The sequence below is a fragment of the Crinia signifera genome, chromosome 6 (genome assembly GCF_055691185.1).
Source record: "Crinia signifera chromosome 6, ASM5569118v1, whole genome shotgun sequence".
Lineage (NCBI taxonomy): Eukaryota > Metazoa > Chordata > Amphibia > Anura > Myobatrachidae > Crinia > Crinia signifera.
Window position 1 is genome coordinate 25,914,188 of NC_139222.1, and position 17,880 is coordinate 25,932,067.

General features: G+C 46.1%; 2 protein-coding genes and 1 pseudogene across 5 annotated transcripts in view; 1 reads left to right on the top strand and 2 right to left on the bottom strand.

Annotated features, from left to right (window-relative positions):
- LOC146010166 (uncharacterized) overlaps positions 1 to 16,912 on the bottom strand; it is a 59,481-nt pseudogene extending 42,569 nt beyond the window's left edge. The window contains exon 1 of the transcript XR_014444734.1: positions 16,845 to 16,912. The product of XR_014444734.1 is annotated as an uncharacterized LOC146010166 (transcript). The remainder of the gene's footprint in view (positions 1 to 16,844) is intronic.
- Positions 1 to 17,880, bottom strand: part of LOC146010130 (uncharacterized) — a 424,288-nt gene that overhangs the window by 97,311 nt on the left and 309,097 nt on the right. The window lies entirely within an intron of this gene.
- The window catches only part of LOC146010174 (uncharacterized), a 73,088-nt gene that overhangs the window by 23,471 nt on the left and 31,737 nt on the right, over positions 1 to 17,880 (top strand). The gene's annotated exons all lie outside the window — the stretch shown is intronic.

Below are 17,880 nucleotides of genomic sequence, written 5' to 3' on the forward strand. Positions count from 1 at the left end.
CTCCCGTGTCCAAGACTTCTCTCGCGCTGCCCCCCTGCACTGGAACAACCTCCCGCCACCCATCAGGCTTTCTGATTCCCTTAACTCCTTCAAGCGCTCCCTCAAAACCCACTTTTTTCGACTAGCCTATCCCTCCTCCTAACCTTTTTGATCCTCCTATCCTGCCTCGGTTCCTACTTATCCTGTTGTTTTTCGTTCGTCCACCCACCTATTTTTAGTATGTTAACTCTTATGAGTAGGGTCCTCCTACCTCACGTACTCACCCTACCTCTTTACCTCACCTGTGCTCCTGTCCTGTTCTTCCCTTCCTCTACTTCATCTTCAGTCTCCTCGACAATTTTGACACCTACTTCTGAACTGATGCTGATTTTATTTCTACCAGCTATACCCCTATTTATACTGTATTTTTCAACACACCCTGTACGTTACCTTGTAATTTGTTTTTTGTTTGCTATGTACGGCGCTGCGGACACTTTGCGGCGCCTTATAAATAAACGTACTACTACTAGTATGAAATGGGTGAGGGGAAAGGGGAAGAGCGATATTTCTATATCTGTATGTTATTTCCAGCAGATGGACACAGAAGCAGGAATACCACGGAGGGACGTCTTCTCCTGTCTCCAGATTATAAAACAGAAGATAACATCACACAGGATTCTCCAGAAGACACCTCCATTACCCTAAATATACAGCCAGTGCTTCACAGTGCAGATAAATCACCTGATACCTCTGATCCCGAGTACTGTTCTCCTGGTAACTCAGATACTGCTACACATAGAACAGCTCATACAGGTGCTGACATATTTACCTGTTCTGAGTGTGATACATGTTTTATTAGACATCAGAAAACTCACACAGGTGAGAAGCCATTTCCATGTTCTGAGTGTGGAAAATCTTATACCCAGAAATCAGCTCTTGCTACACATGTAAGAATTCACACAGGTGAGAATCTGTTTCCATGTACAGAATGTGGGAAATATTTTCCCCACAAATCAGATCTTGTTAGACATGAGAGAACTCACACAGGTGAGAAGCCATTTCCATGTTCTGAGTGTGGGATATCTTTTAACCGGAAATCAGCTCTTGTTATACATGAGAGAAGTCACACAGGTGAGAAGCCATTTTTATGTTCTGAGTGTGGAAAATCTTTTAACCAGAAATCAGATCTTGTTAGACATGAGAGAAGTCACACAGGTGAGAAGCCATTTCCATGTTCTGAGTGTGGGATATCTTTTAACCGGAAATCAGCTCTTGTTATACATGAGAGAAGTCACACAGGTGAGAAGCCATTTTCATGTTCTGAGTGTGGAAAATCTTTTAACCAGAAATCAGATCTTGTTAGACATGAGAGAAGTCACACAGGTGAGAAGCCATTTCCATGTTCTGACTGTGGGATATCTTTTAACCGGAAATCAGCTCTTGTTACACATGAGAGAAGTCACACAGGTGAGAAGCCATTTTCATGTTCTGAGTGTGGAAAATCTTTTAACCAGAAATCAGATCTTGTTAGACATGAGAGAAGTCACACAGGTGAGAAGCCATTTCCATGTTCTGAGTGTGGGATATCTTTTAACCGGAAATCAGCTCTTGTTATACATGAGAGAAGTCACACAGGTGAGAAGCCATTTTCATGTTCTGAGTGTGGAAAATCTTTTAACCAGAAATCAGATCTTGTTAGACATGAGAGAAGTCACACAGGTGAGAAGCCATTTCCATGTTCTGAGTGTGGGAAATCTTTTAACCAGAAATCAGATCTTGTTAGACATGAGAGAAGTCACACAGGTGAGAGGCCATTTCCGTGTTCTGAGTGTGGGAAATGTTTTATCAAGAAAACAAATCTTGTTAGACATGAGAGAAGTCACACAGGTGAGAAGCCATTTCCATGTTCTGAGTGTGGGAAATGTTTTACTAGCAAATCAAATCTTGTCCGACATGAGAATACTCACACAGGTGAGAAGCTATTTCCATGCATTTAGTTTGAAAAATGTTTTTCTTTTATCAAAATAAACATGTTATACTGTCATTTCCCACCGCAGACATAGGTGTAATGTGCGTTATTACCATAGGATTGGATCATGTCTGTCATTTGTGGAACTCTCCTACAGGCCGTGATATTGCGCATAGGAAGAAAGCACATGCAGGGAATCCAATGTGCCAAGTGCAATTCTCCTATTCATATATTGTTGCTCAGCGTTTTATTCAATAAACGGATTTTATTATTTGCCTTGTGTTTATTCATTTAAATATAAAAAGTCCTATCTCCCTCCTTTATTATTGCAATTCAGTGGCCAATCTAGGAAACAAGAGAAGATATGGGTTCTCTAATGAAGATCATCATTCAAACTCTCTGTTAATAATGTATTTATTTACAGTTCATTATATAGCGCAGCATATTCCATTGCGCTTTGCAATTGGAGACAACAGTGATTAAACAAACTGGGTAGAAACAAACAGACATAGAGGTAGGAGGGCCCTGCTCGCAAGCTTACAATCTATAGGGATAATAGGAGGGATACATAAAGCTGGGATTTCATAGCATGGCAGTCCCAACAGATTACAGGACAGTCCTGATGTGATGTAATTAGATATGATTGCTACGGGAGGTTCTGTGGGGGTTCCGGAATATGATAAGCTTGGCTGAAGAGGTGTGTTTTCAGGGAACACTTGAAAGTTAGGAGGCTAGTAGTGTGCGTGGTAGGGCATTCCATATGGTGGGTGCTGCCTGACAATCCTGCAAGTGTAAGTGGGAGCGAGTACTGAGTGTGGATGGACGCAGAGTGGAGAGGTCGGGTGGGGGATATATTTTGAGATAAGTGAAGAGATATAAGTCGCTGTCATCAGAGTAATGACTTTTTATGTAAGTAGAAGTATTTTATGTTGAATGCAGTAATATACAGGCAACCAATGGAGGGACTGACAGAGCGGATCAGCAGACGGCTAGCCAGGAAGATCAGCAGAGCAGCAGCATTCAAAATGGATTGTAGTAGCGAGAGACTGTTCTCGGGAAGACTGGTAAGGAGACTATCCCAATAATGAATGCATGATATAATGAGTGCATGAATTAGATTTTGAAGTGTCTTGTGTAAGGTACGGACGGATTTTGGATGTTTTTTTTAGATGCATGTAACATGATTTAGAGAGATTGATTGTGAGGAATGGAGGACAGTTCAGAGGCGAGGATGACCCCTAGGCAGCGAGCTTGTGGAGTAGGATTGATTGTTGTGTTCTCAACAGTGATAGAGATATCAGGTTGGTGACTACTCTTGGTTGGTGGGAATATAATTCTGTTTTGGAAATGTTGAGTGAGATGACATGCAAGATGAAATGTCAGAAAGACATTCAGAGACATGAAGCAATACTGATGGTGACAGTTCCGTGGAGGAAAAATAGAATTGATTATCATCAGCATACAGATGAGTCTCTCGATCATTGCCAAATTCCTGTTTTTTTCATCTTCAAACTTTTGGACTGATCCGAACTAGCCCTAGTTCCTCTACCCTTCATCCACCCAGCACAGGAGTCTTGTTCAACAAGCCCTAACACCACCAGCTATCCTCCATTGGTGGACTGGACCCCTCCTGCACCAGCAAAACCACCTGCCCATTAGGCAAACATCAATGCGGGACTGTGCAACTATCCATGGTGGACGGTAACCAATAACCACCTTAATTTATTTGGAAAATCTCAGAGGGCAAACTAGGAACGGACAGTAAACATCTGTATACCAGGAATGATGCATATTGTTTTATATTAGTCTAGTGCACTAGCATACGTTCACTTTTAACTTTTTTCGAGAAACAATTCTTATGTTTATGTATATTTTATTCACTTATAATTATATATAATGCACATAAATTTCCCTTAACGTTGGTCACACCTATGTCTCATAAATTGATTTAATTTGTAAAATCGTTCCAGTTGGGTTTTAGACTTATCCACATGTCCACCTTCCTTTCACATCACTCACGGGGCGTTCTACTTGGTCACAAGGGTTACTCATCTGGTACCTTACATTGTACTTGTCTAGAACATCTTCTCCCCTTGGCCTCTTTTTGAGAGCTATTCGATTAATGCTTCTGTTATCACACCATTGTGCATGAGTGGATAGCATTTCTCTTGAGTTTCAAAGCTGCTCCAAGAATTCAGTTCTAAGCATTAGCTTCAAAAGATGAATGTCCTTGTGTATAAGGGTTTTCTTTTACCGGGCCTTTTGGCCCAAATGTCTTCTCTTCCAAGAGCATTAGTTGGCCTCTAAAAGGGTTCCAACATCACTATGAGATATCATTTTCACATAAACCGGATCCCTCATCTACCATCTGGTCCTCAAGATGGAGGACTTCTCATTCAATGCTGGTGCTCGCCGGAATGTCCCAGTTGGCTGAGAGGGACTCCATTAGATTGGGATGCATGTCCCAGTCATTCGGCGGCGAGACCCTGCCCGTCTCTGCTTCAGGGAGATCGGTGGGGTTAGGGGAGGAGACAGCGGGGGGTCGACAGGGAGCTCTGTCAGAATGGGATGCATGAGCGTCTCCTTCCGACCCGCAAGCAAGAGGCCGGTTCCATCTGTATATCCTCAAGGATTTACCTCCTGTGCTGGTTGTAGAACACAATCTGTCAACTCTGGTCCAAACAAGAAAACTCAGGATTCTGGTCTGATCACCAATGTCCTGGACCTAGGAGTAATTAAATACATTGGGTCAGGCCACTTCTCTTTTTTACATAAGGCCAGCTAAAGAAAGAAAAAAGTGGAACTTCGTACAATAGGGCGCAATATATACTTATAATCGACCAGTGGATATAGTCCTTTATGGTGACGTGGTCTCTCCTGGAGGTGTTAGTGTCCAATTGTGATCCTCAGTTTCACGTGAAGGTAGTTTAATCATGTGGAGGAAACAATAATAATAAAATCATTAGAACCTGTTAAGTGTTTTCTTTGAACAAAGTGCTCTTTAAAGTTATGTGAAGAATATCGATCTAGCGTACCCAACTCACGTCTGTGTAAGTTGATACAAAGTCTATAATGGTATCTTTGTGATTTCTGATCCAAATTTTTAGGATGTGGTCGAATTCATCCTTCACGAGCTCAGAAAAAAAGAAGAAATACATATCGTGTGTAGATTCAGTGATGGGCTGTGGCCGAATAGGCTGTGTGCATGGTTTAGCTGTGTGCATAATAGTTTTGAAGTGCATCATTTTTAAAGTGCGGCATAATTTAAATATAACTGTGGCGTTATACTGGCGTTCAGCTTATCCTGAATGAACTGACTTCTCTTCTCATCTCTTTTCATCAAGGTAACCAGCTTTCTACATACTTGGTCTGGCTGGGCTGCAGATGATTCTACCCTCTGTCCTAGATTGATTGATATTGTCATAGGTAACCAGCTTTCTACATACTTGGTCTGGCTGGGCTGCAGATGATTCTACCCTCTGTCCTAGATTGATTGATATTGTCATAGGTAACCAGCTTTCTACATACTTGGTCTGGCTGGGCTGCAGATGATTCTACCCTCTGTCCTAGATTGATTGATATTGTCATAGGTAACCAGCTTTCTACATACTTGGTCTGGCTGGGCTGCAGATGATTCTACCCTCTGTCCTAGATTGATTGATATTGTCATAGGTAACCAGCTTTCTACATACTTGGTCTGGCTGGGCTGCAGATGATTCTACCCTCTGTCCTAGATTGATTGATATTGTCATAGGTAACCAGCTTTCTACATACTTGGTCTGGCTGGGCTGCAGATGATTCTACCCTCTGTCCTAGATTGATTGATATTGTCATAGGTAACCAGCTTTCTACATACTTGGTCTGGCTGGGCTGCAGATGATTCTACCCTCTGTCCTAGATTGATTGATATTGTCATAGGTAACCAGCTTTCTACATACTTGGTCTGGCTGGGCTGCAGATGATTACACCTCAGGTGCTGGATGTATTTAAATGCTTTGGTAATTGATCATTCTGCACACTGCTTTAGATATCAGAAATGTGTTTTTGACAAACTTAATTTTGCAAGTTAAAAAGCAAATCTCTGTTACCTATGTGAAGGGAGGTATATCTTATAACTCTTAATGACACATGCTATCTTGGAATGCATGGATGTTTATGTAAGCCCCTTTTATTACCATTCATTGTAGTAGGGGGGTTGGGATTGGGTGGGGAAAGTCCAATTAATGAGTGCAGATGCATTTAATGGTCATTACATAGGCTGTGGCCGAATAGGCTGTGTGCATGGTTTAGCTGAGTGCATAATAGTTTTGAAGTGCATCATTTTTAAAGTGCGGCATAATTTAAATATAACTGTGGCGTTATACTGGCGTTACACTGAAGTGAAACAGAAGGACAGAAGCAACAAGTGAGAAAACCAAAGACAGCTTTGAGTGAGTTTAATTTCTTCGCACAACATACTACCTGTGGCTGCTTAATCTGGCGATTCAACCATAATATCATCATTTTTACATCTGCAAACAACTTTTACTATCACTGTTAATGCTTGTATTTGCACTGTCAGTTTTGAAAATGCCAAGCTGTACCTCTAAAGCGCTCACCTCTCCTGCTCTTCCATTGATTTTAGGTGTCCCCCAAAATTTTATTCTTGGCCCTCTTCTTCTCTATCTCTATACGTCCTCTCTGGGTGAGCTTATTTGCTCACTCGACTTCCACTATCACATCTATGCTGATAACACTGAAATCTACCGCTCCTTTCCTGACCGCTCTCCCTCTATCCTCACTCATATCTCCAACTGTCTCTCTGCTATCTACTCTTGGATGACCCAGCTCTTTTTTAGACTTAAAATATCAAGGACTAAGCTGACCTCTTCCCACCCTCCTGCATAAAACCTGACCATCTTTCATCCTAACCTGTTTATGCTCACCTCTTTCCCTTCTGTGTCACCCCTGTCTGTCTAACCCTCCCTTTTTAGAATGTAAGCTCTCACGAGCAGGGCCCTCTCTCCTCATGTGCCTTTCTTAGAATATATAAACCTCTGCCACCCTGATGCTTGCTTCAGTGTCCTGTCCCCTGGTGCAACTATCCATATTAACCATGTACTTGTCCTAAACTGTCTTGTACTGTAATTTGTTATGTGTTTTTGCTAATAACTATGCTCTGTAAAGCGCTGCGGAATCTGTATGCGCTATATAAGAAACTGTTAATAAATAAATAATAAATGTGAGATGTGTTATTGGTGTGTGAGGTGCTGAAAAAGATTATTTTAAACAGCGTACCTTACTTACCAAGAACGCAAGGTGAAGTATATAAAGGTATCTTTATAATGTGGGCGTACCCCTACTCACGATGTTTTTGTGATGTTCAAACCAATAAAGGTTTCTTTTATTCTTGTTCTCTTTTAAGGTACCACAACCTTTTTCCACTCTGTCGTATGTGCTCAAATATGTAAAAGGAAAAAATATATATAATGTGTACAACAATAAAACTTGATTATAGGGGGGAGGTGTCTACCAAATTATGTGGTACACCTCACTCACCCTCAATAGTGAATAAACTTTAAGGTGCAAAAGTTGAAAAGGGCGTACCCTAACTCACACTTGAGTGTTGGGTAGTCCACGTATCTGGGTTTCTTTTACCGGGTGTGGCGTCATAGGACCATATACCACAATTCAATCATTCGTAGTACATGAAAAGAAAGATAAGCCCAATGTGTAGATCTTTCCAAGTTAAATTTCTGTTTTTCTGGAAAACCAGTAAGCCAGAATGAAGGGCATACCTTACTCACCCTTGTGGTGATAGAGTGAAAACTCTTAACGGTTTCTTTTTGTTTCTCAATGATGTTTCTACCCGTGGTTTCCCCGAAAAATTATTTTGTAGCCAATAGTTAAAAAGTTTCAGTTTTTAATCCAGACCGATAAAAAAGTACAGGGGTCCCACTGGGGAAAAACCTCAAAGCAATTTGAAGTCCAACAATGACAAGAAAATAAATATATATAAAAATTTAAAAAGAAGTCCAATACATACATCCAAGAAGAAATGGCTGCTCACACTCCTCTGGCAGGATCAACGCGTTTCGGTCATTGGACCTTTATCAAGATGTGCCGGAGTAGTGTGGGAAGCCGATATTTAACTGGTGAACAGCCAATCAACAGTTTACAGGAAGTGAAGTCAATTCATTACATATGCAAATTTTGGTTTCATACTCATATTCTGTATGAATTATCCACTTAACAGATTTATAATGATAATAAATAATGTCCGCAAAGAACCATTATTCTAAAACCATGAAAATCCAGTTATCACAGCAGTTATATCAATTGTGTGTTATCCGTTGTCATGGGAACACTCTCTACTTCCGGTTTTCGGATGTTAGAAGCAGCGATATAGGTCCAAATTTGTAGATCAAAAGTAAAAGGAAGGTTTGTAAATGTCCCCATAGGTGTAGATGCTTTTGTGGGGACATAAGGAGTATGTTTGTTATACTCCCCGAATCACATGGCGTGGGTAAACGGATATTTCCGGAAAAGGGCTTAGTTGCACTCACCATGCTATCTGGGTCCGGCCAGTCGGGATCCCGATGTCGGGATAATGACTGTTGGGATCCCGACTGTCGGACCCCTATACAACACCCCTTAAATGGCAATCATGTTCCTGATTTAGTTGTTTAGGAATCATGCAGCATGAAAAAAAAGGGGAAAAAATATTCACTGAGATTCTGAGGAAGCCGCTGACCCTTCGTAAGGAGAGGCGGGGAAACGCGTCAATCATTTCCGAACACCGGCCAGTTACACACCCTGCTGCCCATGGTTCTACACCAGAAAAGGCCGCATCTCTGGAAAGCACCAGTGGCCGGGAGGGAACCCGTGGACGCTGATCACAGTGACGGACATCCTCCTCTAAAAAGTGGAGCTCCACTCACAAGTATTTTAAAACACTTATTTTTTCCCCTTCTTTTCATGCTGCATGATATCTAAACAACTAAATCAGGAACATGATTGCCATTTAAGAACTATTGAGGGACCTGTTGATATATATATATATATATATATATATATATATATATATGTACTCACCAAACTTTTAAAGAACAAACAGTGCACCCATGTGAGCTGCTGTGCGGTGTCCCTCCCCCATTGGGTTGCGGTGGAATGCCGTGTGCAAACGCATCAGCGTCATACTGTACAGGGAGGAGAGTAGGCTCAAACCTCACGGGGAAATGCGCTCTACTGCGCATGTTCCCACTGGCATCCGTGGAATGTCCAGTTGTCCCGTGACTGACGGGACTACCCCAGTGCGGCTGGTGCTTCTGCGCAACTGTAGCCTATCTGGGTCCGGCCAGTCGGGATCCCGATGTCGGGATAATGACTGTTGGGATCCCGACTGTCGGACCCCTATACAACACCCCTTAAATGGCAATCATGTTCCTGATTTAGTTGTTTAGGAATCATGCAGCATGAAAAAAAAGGGGAAAAAATATTCACTGAGATTCTGAGGAAGCCGCTGACCCTTCGTAAGGAGAGGCGGGGAAACGCGTCAATCATTTCCGAACACCGGCCAGTTACACACCCTGCTGCCCATGGTTCTACACCAGAAAAGGCCGCATCTCTGGAAAGCACCAGTGGCCGGGAGGGAACCCGTGGACGCTGATCACAGTGACGGACATCCTCCTCTAAAAAGTGGAGCTCCACTCACAAGTATTTTAAAACACTTATTTTTTCCCCTTCTTTTCATGCTGCATGATATCTAAACAACTAAATCAGGAACATGATTGCCATTTAAGAACTATTGAGGGACCTGTTGATATATATATATATATATATATATATATATATGTACTCACCAAACTTTTAAAGAACAAACAGTGCACCCATGTGAGCTGCTGTGCGGTGTCCCTCCCCCATTGGGTTGCGGTGGAATGCCGTGTGCAAACGCATCAGCGTCATACTGTACCGGGAGGAGAGTAGGCTCAAACCTCACGGGGAAATGCGCTCTACTGCGCATGTTCCCACTGGCATCCGTGGAATGTCCAGTTGTCCCGTGACTGACGGGACTACCCCAGTGCGGCTGGTGCTTCTGCGCAACTGTAGCCGGGGGATGGTAGCAGGCGCTGTCAAAATAAGACCGCGTCACTGCTGCTGAATCTGCTGGTGTGTATGGAAATGAACTAGGCAGACCGGTGCAACTTGAGGGGTAATTTCAGGGCACTGGTACAGTGAATAAATACAGTATAATTAAGGAAGACAAAAGAAAAAAAGGATGTCTCTGAAGCGCAGTGTCAATAACATAAGAACCGCACCATTTACGTGTCAAGTAAAAGTGAAATCAATAACCGATATGTGACAATATGGAAAAAAAAATTAAAACAATGACACATGAAGCACGTGTGTACATTTTGCTACGTGCTGTTGCATGAGACAGAATTGCAGGTTGGATGAACCCTAAACAAAAGAGTAAGCCGAAGTATATCATAATGGATAAGAATACAGTGACATAGTGTATAAATATGTGACTGTCATGCAAACAAAGAAAGACACATTTAACGGCAATACAAAACTGGCAATAAAAACCATGTGAATAAGTTTGCCGTGTGTCCACTATGTGTGTCGACATGGCAATACACAAAAAGAGTTACATACATCCAGGTTCTATGCTTAAAAGCACTGACTGAAGAGATTCCATCCTGGAGTGATCCACCCACAGATGTAGGTTTAAAGACTTCAGGTTTAGAATGGGTCAGAAGGAACCATCCGGTTTGGGGACTAAGAAAAGAATGGAATAAAATCCCATCTTTCTTTCCTCCTGAGGTACCGGGATCACAACTCCGTTGCCGACCCCAAGAGGGCTTTCCGCAAGCGAGCTTCTCGCGGCAAGGGTGTTGGGAGAAAACTCTTTGGAGGGACTCCCCTGAGATTGATCCTGTAACCCAGCAAAATTATAGAGTGAACCCAAAGGTCCGTGGTGGAGAGAGACCACACATCCCGATACTGCAGGAGGCAACCCCCCCCCCCCCCACACTCTGATCCCAGAACGGGGAGTCTCCGCCCCATCATGCTGAGGACTTATCCTCACTTTATGAAGAATGTTTCTTTGCAAAGGCCCCAAAGAGGGATCTGGACAACCTTCCTTTGCCACAGGGAAACTTTCCTCTGCCTGGTTGTCCTCTACTGGACACACCACCTCGAAAGGAAGACCTGAATGCCCCAAACCTTGATACTGAGTGCTTCGTAGATGTGGTGGGGAGGAAAGTGCTCTTAACCCACCCCCCCACCCCCGTGGCTTGTTTAATAAGTGAATCCAGTTGAGCCCCGAAAAGAAATCTCCTTTGAAAGCCAATGCCTCTAGAGACTTCTTAGACTTGCTATCAGCTTCCCAAGCCTTAAGCCAGAGAACTCTCCTAACTGTCACAGAAGGGGCTGACACCTTTGACTCCATCTTGGCGCCTTCTTCACCAGCCTCACTAACATATTCCGCTGCACACTTTAGCTTTTCTGCCAGAGCAAAAGCTTCTGTGTCTGGCTGAAGCTGACCACGCAAAGCATCAGCCCACTTCATCATGGCCTTGGATACCCAAGCTGATGCAATGACCGGACGTAAAGTAAAGCCATCCCCTTCAAACACAGCTGTCAGACAGCCTTCAATCTTTTTATCCACAGGGTCTTTGAAGGCAGGACCCCCTTGTACCGACAAAGCAGTGGTCTTAGACAACCTAGCAACAGGTGCATCCACCAGACGGACCTTTTCCCACACTTTCACATGCTTCTCCGGTATGGGGTACATGTCGGCAAATCTCTTGAGCATGAGAAGCCTTTTATGAGGTGTCTTCCATGCTTCCCCAAGTAGTGCCTTCATGCCCTCATCCGAAGGGAAGGTAACTGCATCCCTGCACTGTTTCTTAAATACACCCTGAACTGGCTCTTTATCCTCCATCTGAGAGGTTTAATGTTTGTTTAACTGCCAATATTAAATCTTCAATACCAGGGACAGAAGACTCAAACTCTTCCCTCTGGTCCCAAAACATATCTTCAGTACATTCACCTTCATCTTCGGACTCTAAATTAAGAAGGGGAGGTGTGGATAAAGGGTGCCTGGGTGAAGTTACCTCAGGAGCCTTGGAAAGCTGCTTCATAAAAGTATTCATTTTATGGACAATCTGTGCTGTGTCCTGCATTACTTGCAGTAGAGCAGAGTCCCCCTGAGATGGGGTAATAGAGCCGACATACGGTTGAGAGGAGGATAAAGACCAAGGAGATTTAACAAGCTCATCTCTCTGCCTACTCAAAGCCTGTACTAAGGCATTCATAGATCTCCCCAAGGCAGCCGCCCACGCAGGTTCAGGCTGCTCAGACCTCTGGGCTTGAGCCCCACTGGGCACAGACTCACAAGCAGGGCACAAGTCCCCCTGATCCATCTGTTCAATAGTTAATTTAATTACGCAAAACCTGCAGTTAATTAACATGGCAGACGCTCCCTCCGCAAGAGCAGCAGCACTACACCTTTCTGTCATGATATATCACACGCAGTGCAAGATGTCAGGCATCTGTACAGAATAATATACCCAAGTACTTCTGTCTGCGCTGCTGCAATGGACCCTCAGCGGTCACCAGGGAAAGCGCTGCCCAGGAGAAACTTTCCACTCAGTTCTGTAGTGTAAAATCCTCCTCCAGCTCTGCACAGTGTGGAGAGAAATGGCGCCAGAACAGAGTGTAGGAAGAGACCAAGTCTCTGCTTCAGTGGGGAGGGAAGCTTTTTGGCACCCTCCCCCTATCAGCCGCTCCTACCAAGTGTTTCTCCTTACTTCCAGTGTCTCCCCTCAGGCTGGGACAACTTGGAAGCATCCAGCTCATGATGTGAGGGGAGAGCAGGAGTATAATAGGGGCTGATGGCTCCTGATGTATGAGATACACCAGAGAGTGTGGGGAGGAGACTGGTCAGATAACTGGGCTGGTAACACACAGTGACATGATGTGAGGGGGAGAGCAGGAGTATAATAGGGGCTGATGGATCCTGATGTATGAGATACACCAGAGAGTGTGGGGAGGAGACTGGTCAGATCTCTGGGCTGGTAACACACAGTGACACAATGTGAGGGGGAGAGCAGGAGTATAATAGGGGCTGATGGCTCCTGATGTATGAGATACACCAGAGAGTGTGGGGAGGAGACTGGTCAGATCTCTGGGCTGGTAACACACAGTGACATGATGTGAGGGGAGAGCAGGAGTATAATAGGGGCTGATGGCTCCTGATGTATGAGATACACCAGAGAGTGTGGGGAGGAGACTGGTCAGATCTCTGGGCTGGTAACACACAGTGACATGATGTGAGGGTGAGAGCAGGAGTATAATAGGGGCTGATGTCTCCTGATGTATGAGATACACCAGAGAGTGTGGGGAGGAGACTGGTCAGATCTCTGGGCTGGTAACACACAGTGACATGATGTGAGGGGAGAGCAGGAGTATAATAGGGGCTGATGGCTCCTGATGTATGAGATACACTAGAGAGTGTGGTGAGGAGACCGGTCAGATCTCTGGGCTGGTAACACACAGTGACAGGATGTGAGGGGAGAGCAGGAGTATAATAGGGGCTGATGGCTCCTGATGTATGAGATACACCAGAGAGTGCGGGGAGGAGAGAGTGCGGGGAGGAGACTGGTCAGATGTCTGGGCTGGTAACATATAGTGACATGATGTGAGGGGGAGAGCAGGAGTATAATAGGGGCTGATGGCTCCAGATGTATGAGATACACCAGAGAGTGTGGGGAGGAGACTGGTCAGATCTCTGGGCTGATAGCACACAGTGACATGATGTGAGGGGAGAGCAGGAGTATAATAGGGGCTGATGGCTCCTGATGTATGAGATACACCAGAGAGTGTGGTGAGGAGACCGGTCAGATCTCTGGGCTGGTAACACACAGTGACAGGATGTGAGGGGAGAGCAGGAGTATAATAGGGGCTGATGGCTCCTGATGTATGAGATACACCAGAGAGTGCGGGGAGGAGAGAGTGCGGGGAGGAGACTGGTCAGATGTCTGGGCTGGTAACATATAGTGACATGATGTGAGGGGGAGAGCAGGAGTATAATAGGGGCTGATGGCTCCAGATGTATGAGATACACCAGAGAGTGTGGGGAGGAGGCTGGTCAGATCTCTGGGCTGGTAACACACAGTGACATGATGTGAGGGGAGAGCAGGAGTATAATAGGGACTGATGGCTCCTGATGTATGAGATACACCAGAGATAAGAGGCCGCTGTACTGACCGAGGAGGGTGCGTGATAAGAGGCCGCTGTAGTGACAGAGGAGGGTGCGTGATAAGAGGCCGCTGTAGTGACAGAGGAGGGTGCGGGATAAGAGGCCGCTGTAGTAACAGAGGAGGGTGCGGGATAAGAGGCCGCTGTAGTAACAGAGGAGGGTGCGGGATAAGAGGCCGCTGTAGTGACAGAGGAGGGTGCAGGATAAGAGGCCGCTGTAGTGACAGAGGAGGGTGCGGGATAAAAGGCTGCTGTAGTGACAAAGGAGGGTGCGGGATAAGAGGCCGCTGTAGTGACAGAGGAGGGTGCGGGATAAGAGGCCGCTGTAGTGACAGAGGAGGGTGCGGGATAAGAGGCCGCTGTAGTGACAGAGGAGGGTGCGGGATAAGAGGCCGCTGTAGTGACAGAGAAGGGTGCGGGACAAGAGGCTGCTGTAGTGACAGAGGTGGGTGTAGGATAAAAGGCTGCTGTAGTGACAGAGGAGGGTGCTGTAGTAACAGAGGAGGGTGCGGGATAAGAGGCCGCTGTAGTGACAGAGGAGGGTGCGGGATAAGAGGCCGCTGTAGTGACAGAGGAGGGTGCGGGATAAGAGGCCGCTGTAGTGACAGAGGAGGGTGCGGGATAAGAGGCCGCTGTAGTGACAGAGAAGGGTGCGGGACAAGAGGCTGCTGTAGTGACAGAGGTGGGTGTAGGATAAAAGGCTGCTGTAGTGACAGAGGAGGGTGCTGTAGTAACAGAGGAGGGTGCGGGATAAGAGGCCGCTGTAGTGACAGAGGTGGGTGCGGGATAAGAGGCCGCTGTACTGACAGAGGAGGGTGCGGGATAAGAGGCCGCTGTAGTGACAGAGGTGGGTGCGGGATAAGAGGCCGCTGTACTGACAGAGGAGGGTGTAGGATAAGAGGCCGCTGTAGTGACAGAGGAGGGTGCGGGATAAAAGGCTGCTGACAGAGGAGGGTGTAGGATAAGAGGCCGCTGTAGTGACAGAGGAGGGTGCGGGATAAAAGGCTGCTGTAGTGACAGAGGAGGGTGCAGGATAAGAGACTGCTGTAGTGACAGAGGAGGGTGCGGGATAAGAGGCTGCTGTAGTGACAGAGGAGGGTGCGGGATAAGAGGCCGCTGTAGTGACAGAGGAGGGTGTAGGATAAGAGGCTGCTGTAGTGACAGAGGAGGGTGTAGGATAAGTGTCTTATGTAGTGACAGAGGAGGGTGTGGGATAAGAGGCCGCTGTAGTGACAGAGGAGGGTGCGGGATAAGAGGCTGCTATAGTGACAGAGGAGGGTGCGGGACAAGAGGCTGCTGTAGTGACAGAGGAGGGTGGGGGACAAAAGGCTGCTGTAGTGACAGAGGAGGGTGTAGGATAAGAGTCCGCTGTAGTGACAGAGGAGGGTGCGGGATAAGAGGCCGCTGTAGTGACAGAGGAGGGTGCGGGATAAGAGGCCGCTGAAGTGACAGAGGAGGGTGCGGGATAAGAGGCCGCTGTAGTGACAGAGGAGGGTGCGGGATAAGAGGCCGCTGTAGTGACAGAGGAGGGTGCGGGATAAGAGGCCGCTGTAGTGAAAGAGGAGGGTGCGGGATAAGAGGCCGCTGTAGTGACAGAGGACTGTGCAGGAAAAGAGGCTGCTGTAGTGACAGAGGAGGGTGCGGGATAAGAGGCCGGTGTAGTGACAGAGAAGGGTGCGGGATAAGAGGCCGCTGTAGTGACAGAGGAGGGTGCGGGATAAGAGGCCGCTGTAGTGACAGAGGAGGGTGCGGAATAAGAGTCTGCTGTACTGACAGAGAAGGGTGCGGGATAAGAGGCCGCTGTAGTGAAAGAGGAGGGTGCGGGATAAGAGGCCGCTGTAGTGACAGAGGACTGTGCAGGAAAAGAGGCTGCTGTAGTGACAGAGGAGGGTGCGGGATAAGAGGCCGGTGTAGTGACAGAGAAGGGTGCGGGATAAGAGGCCGCTGTAGTGACAGAGGAGGGTGCGGGATAAGAGGCCGCTGTAGTGACAGAGGAGGGTGCGGGATAAGAGTCTGCTGTACTGACAGAGAAGGGTGCGGGATAAGAGGCTGCTGTAGTGACAGAGGAAGTTGCGGGATAAGAGGCTGCTGTAGTGACCGAGGAAGTTGCGGGATAAGAGGCCGCTGTAGTGACAGAGGTGGGTGTAGGATAAGAAGCCGCTGTAGTGACAGAGGAGGGTGCGGGATAAGAGGCCGCTGTAGTGACAGAGGAGGGTGCAGGATAAGAGGCTGCTGTAGTGACAGAGGAGGGTGCAGGATAAGAGGCTGCTGTAGTGACGGAGGAGGGTGCGGGATAAGAGGCTGCTGTACTGACAGAGGAGGGTGCGGGATAAGAGGCTGCTGTAGTGACAGAGGAGGGTGCGGGATAAGAGGCTGCTGTAGTGACAGAGGAGGGTGCAGGATAAGAGGCTGCTGTAGTGACGGAGGAGGGTGTGGGATAGGAGGCAGCTGTAGTGACAGAGGAGGGTGCGGGATAAGAGGCTGCTGTAGTGACAGAGGAGGGTGTAGGATAAGAGGCTGGTGTAGTGACGGAGGAGGGTGCGGGATAAGAGGCTGCTGTAGTGACAGAGGAGGGTGCAGGATAAGAGGCCACTGTAGTGACAGAACAAGGGTAATATGTGACTCTCTGTAATAAGTGATTATTCCTCACCTGTGCTGGTATCTGTAGGGATTTCTTCCTCCTTACACTGCTGGTCACCCCTCATATCCTTCTCTTCCCCTTCTGTATCTTCCCACATAATATCACACAGATCTTCTCCCTAATTGCTAAAATATATAAAATCACAGATATCTTACTAATTGCGTCTTTGGCATCTATTAGTTGATTTATCTCTAAGTCCCCCCCCCCCCCCCCCCCTTCAATGAAAAACTAATTCAGAATACTACAGGAATCCAGAAAACATAAAACACATCACCCTTCTCTAATAGCGTTAAAGATAGTGTTACAGATCCTTTCATTGTGCAGGATGGAATGCAGACAAACTGGCCTCATCTATGTTTTCTTTCTATTAAACAACCTCACCCCTCTGGCAATAACAGAAACATGGTGCACACTAGACAGTCACTGCTTCATCTGAGGCCCTCTAACACAGTGAACTCCACATCACTGAGCATTTGTTGGTGTGGTCGCCCCAGTTTCATCACCTTTCAAATAGCTACGATATATATTAGTTTTTTTTAGACATATGGACTGAGTTTGTAAACAGTAAAGTGCTGAGTGATCCGGTAGCGGAGTCACATGACCAGAAGGATGGGGAGGGAAGTGTTACACTAAGGGGGTGTCACGTGCGCAAGTGTCAACATTGACACAAAAAAAATCATCAAAAACTCGTTCCGCCCTTTTAATGTGTCAACTTTTTACATGTTGATCCTTTGCTTGTGTTGACCTTTCTGGGCCAGATTAGACACTGTTGGCCCCATGATACACATCCTTATTAACACAAGTGCACGACTGCAACCCTACATTACCATACGTTACCAAAAATGACCATACATTACTGTGGAGCCCAGGAGTTGGGAACTGTGTCTGATCTCCATATATAATACACCAGTCTGCTCCACCTGCATTATCATCACGGAGCACCACAGTCTGCGCCACCTATTTAACATTAAATTAGAATGTAACAATAATACTAGATGCAATTTCCTGATGCTGCCGGACTCAACACTGGGTCCTCCCAGCGGCC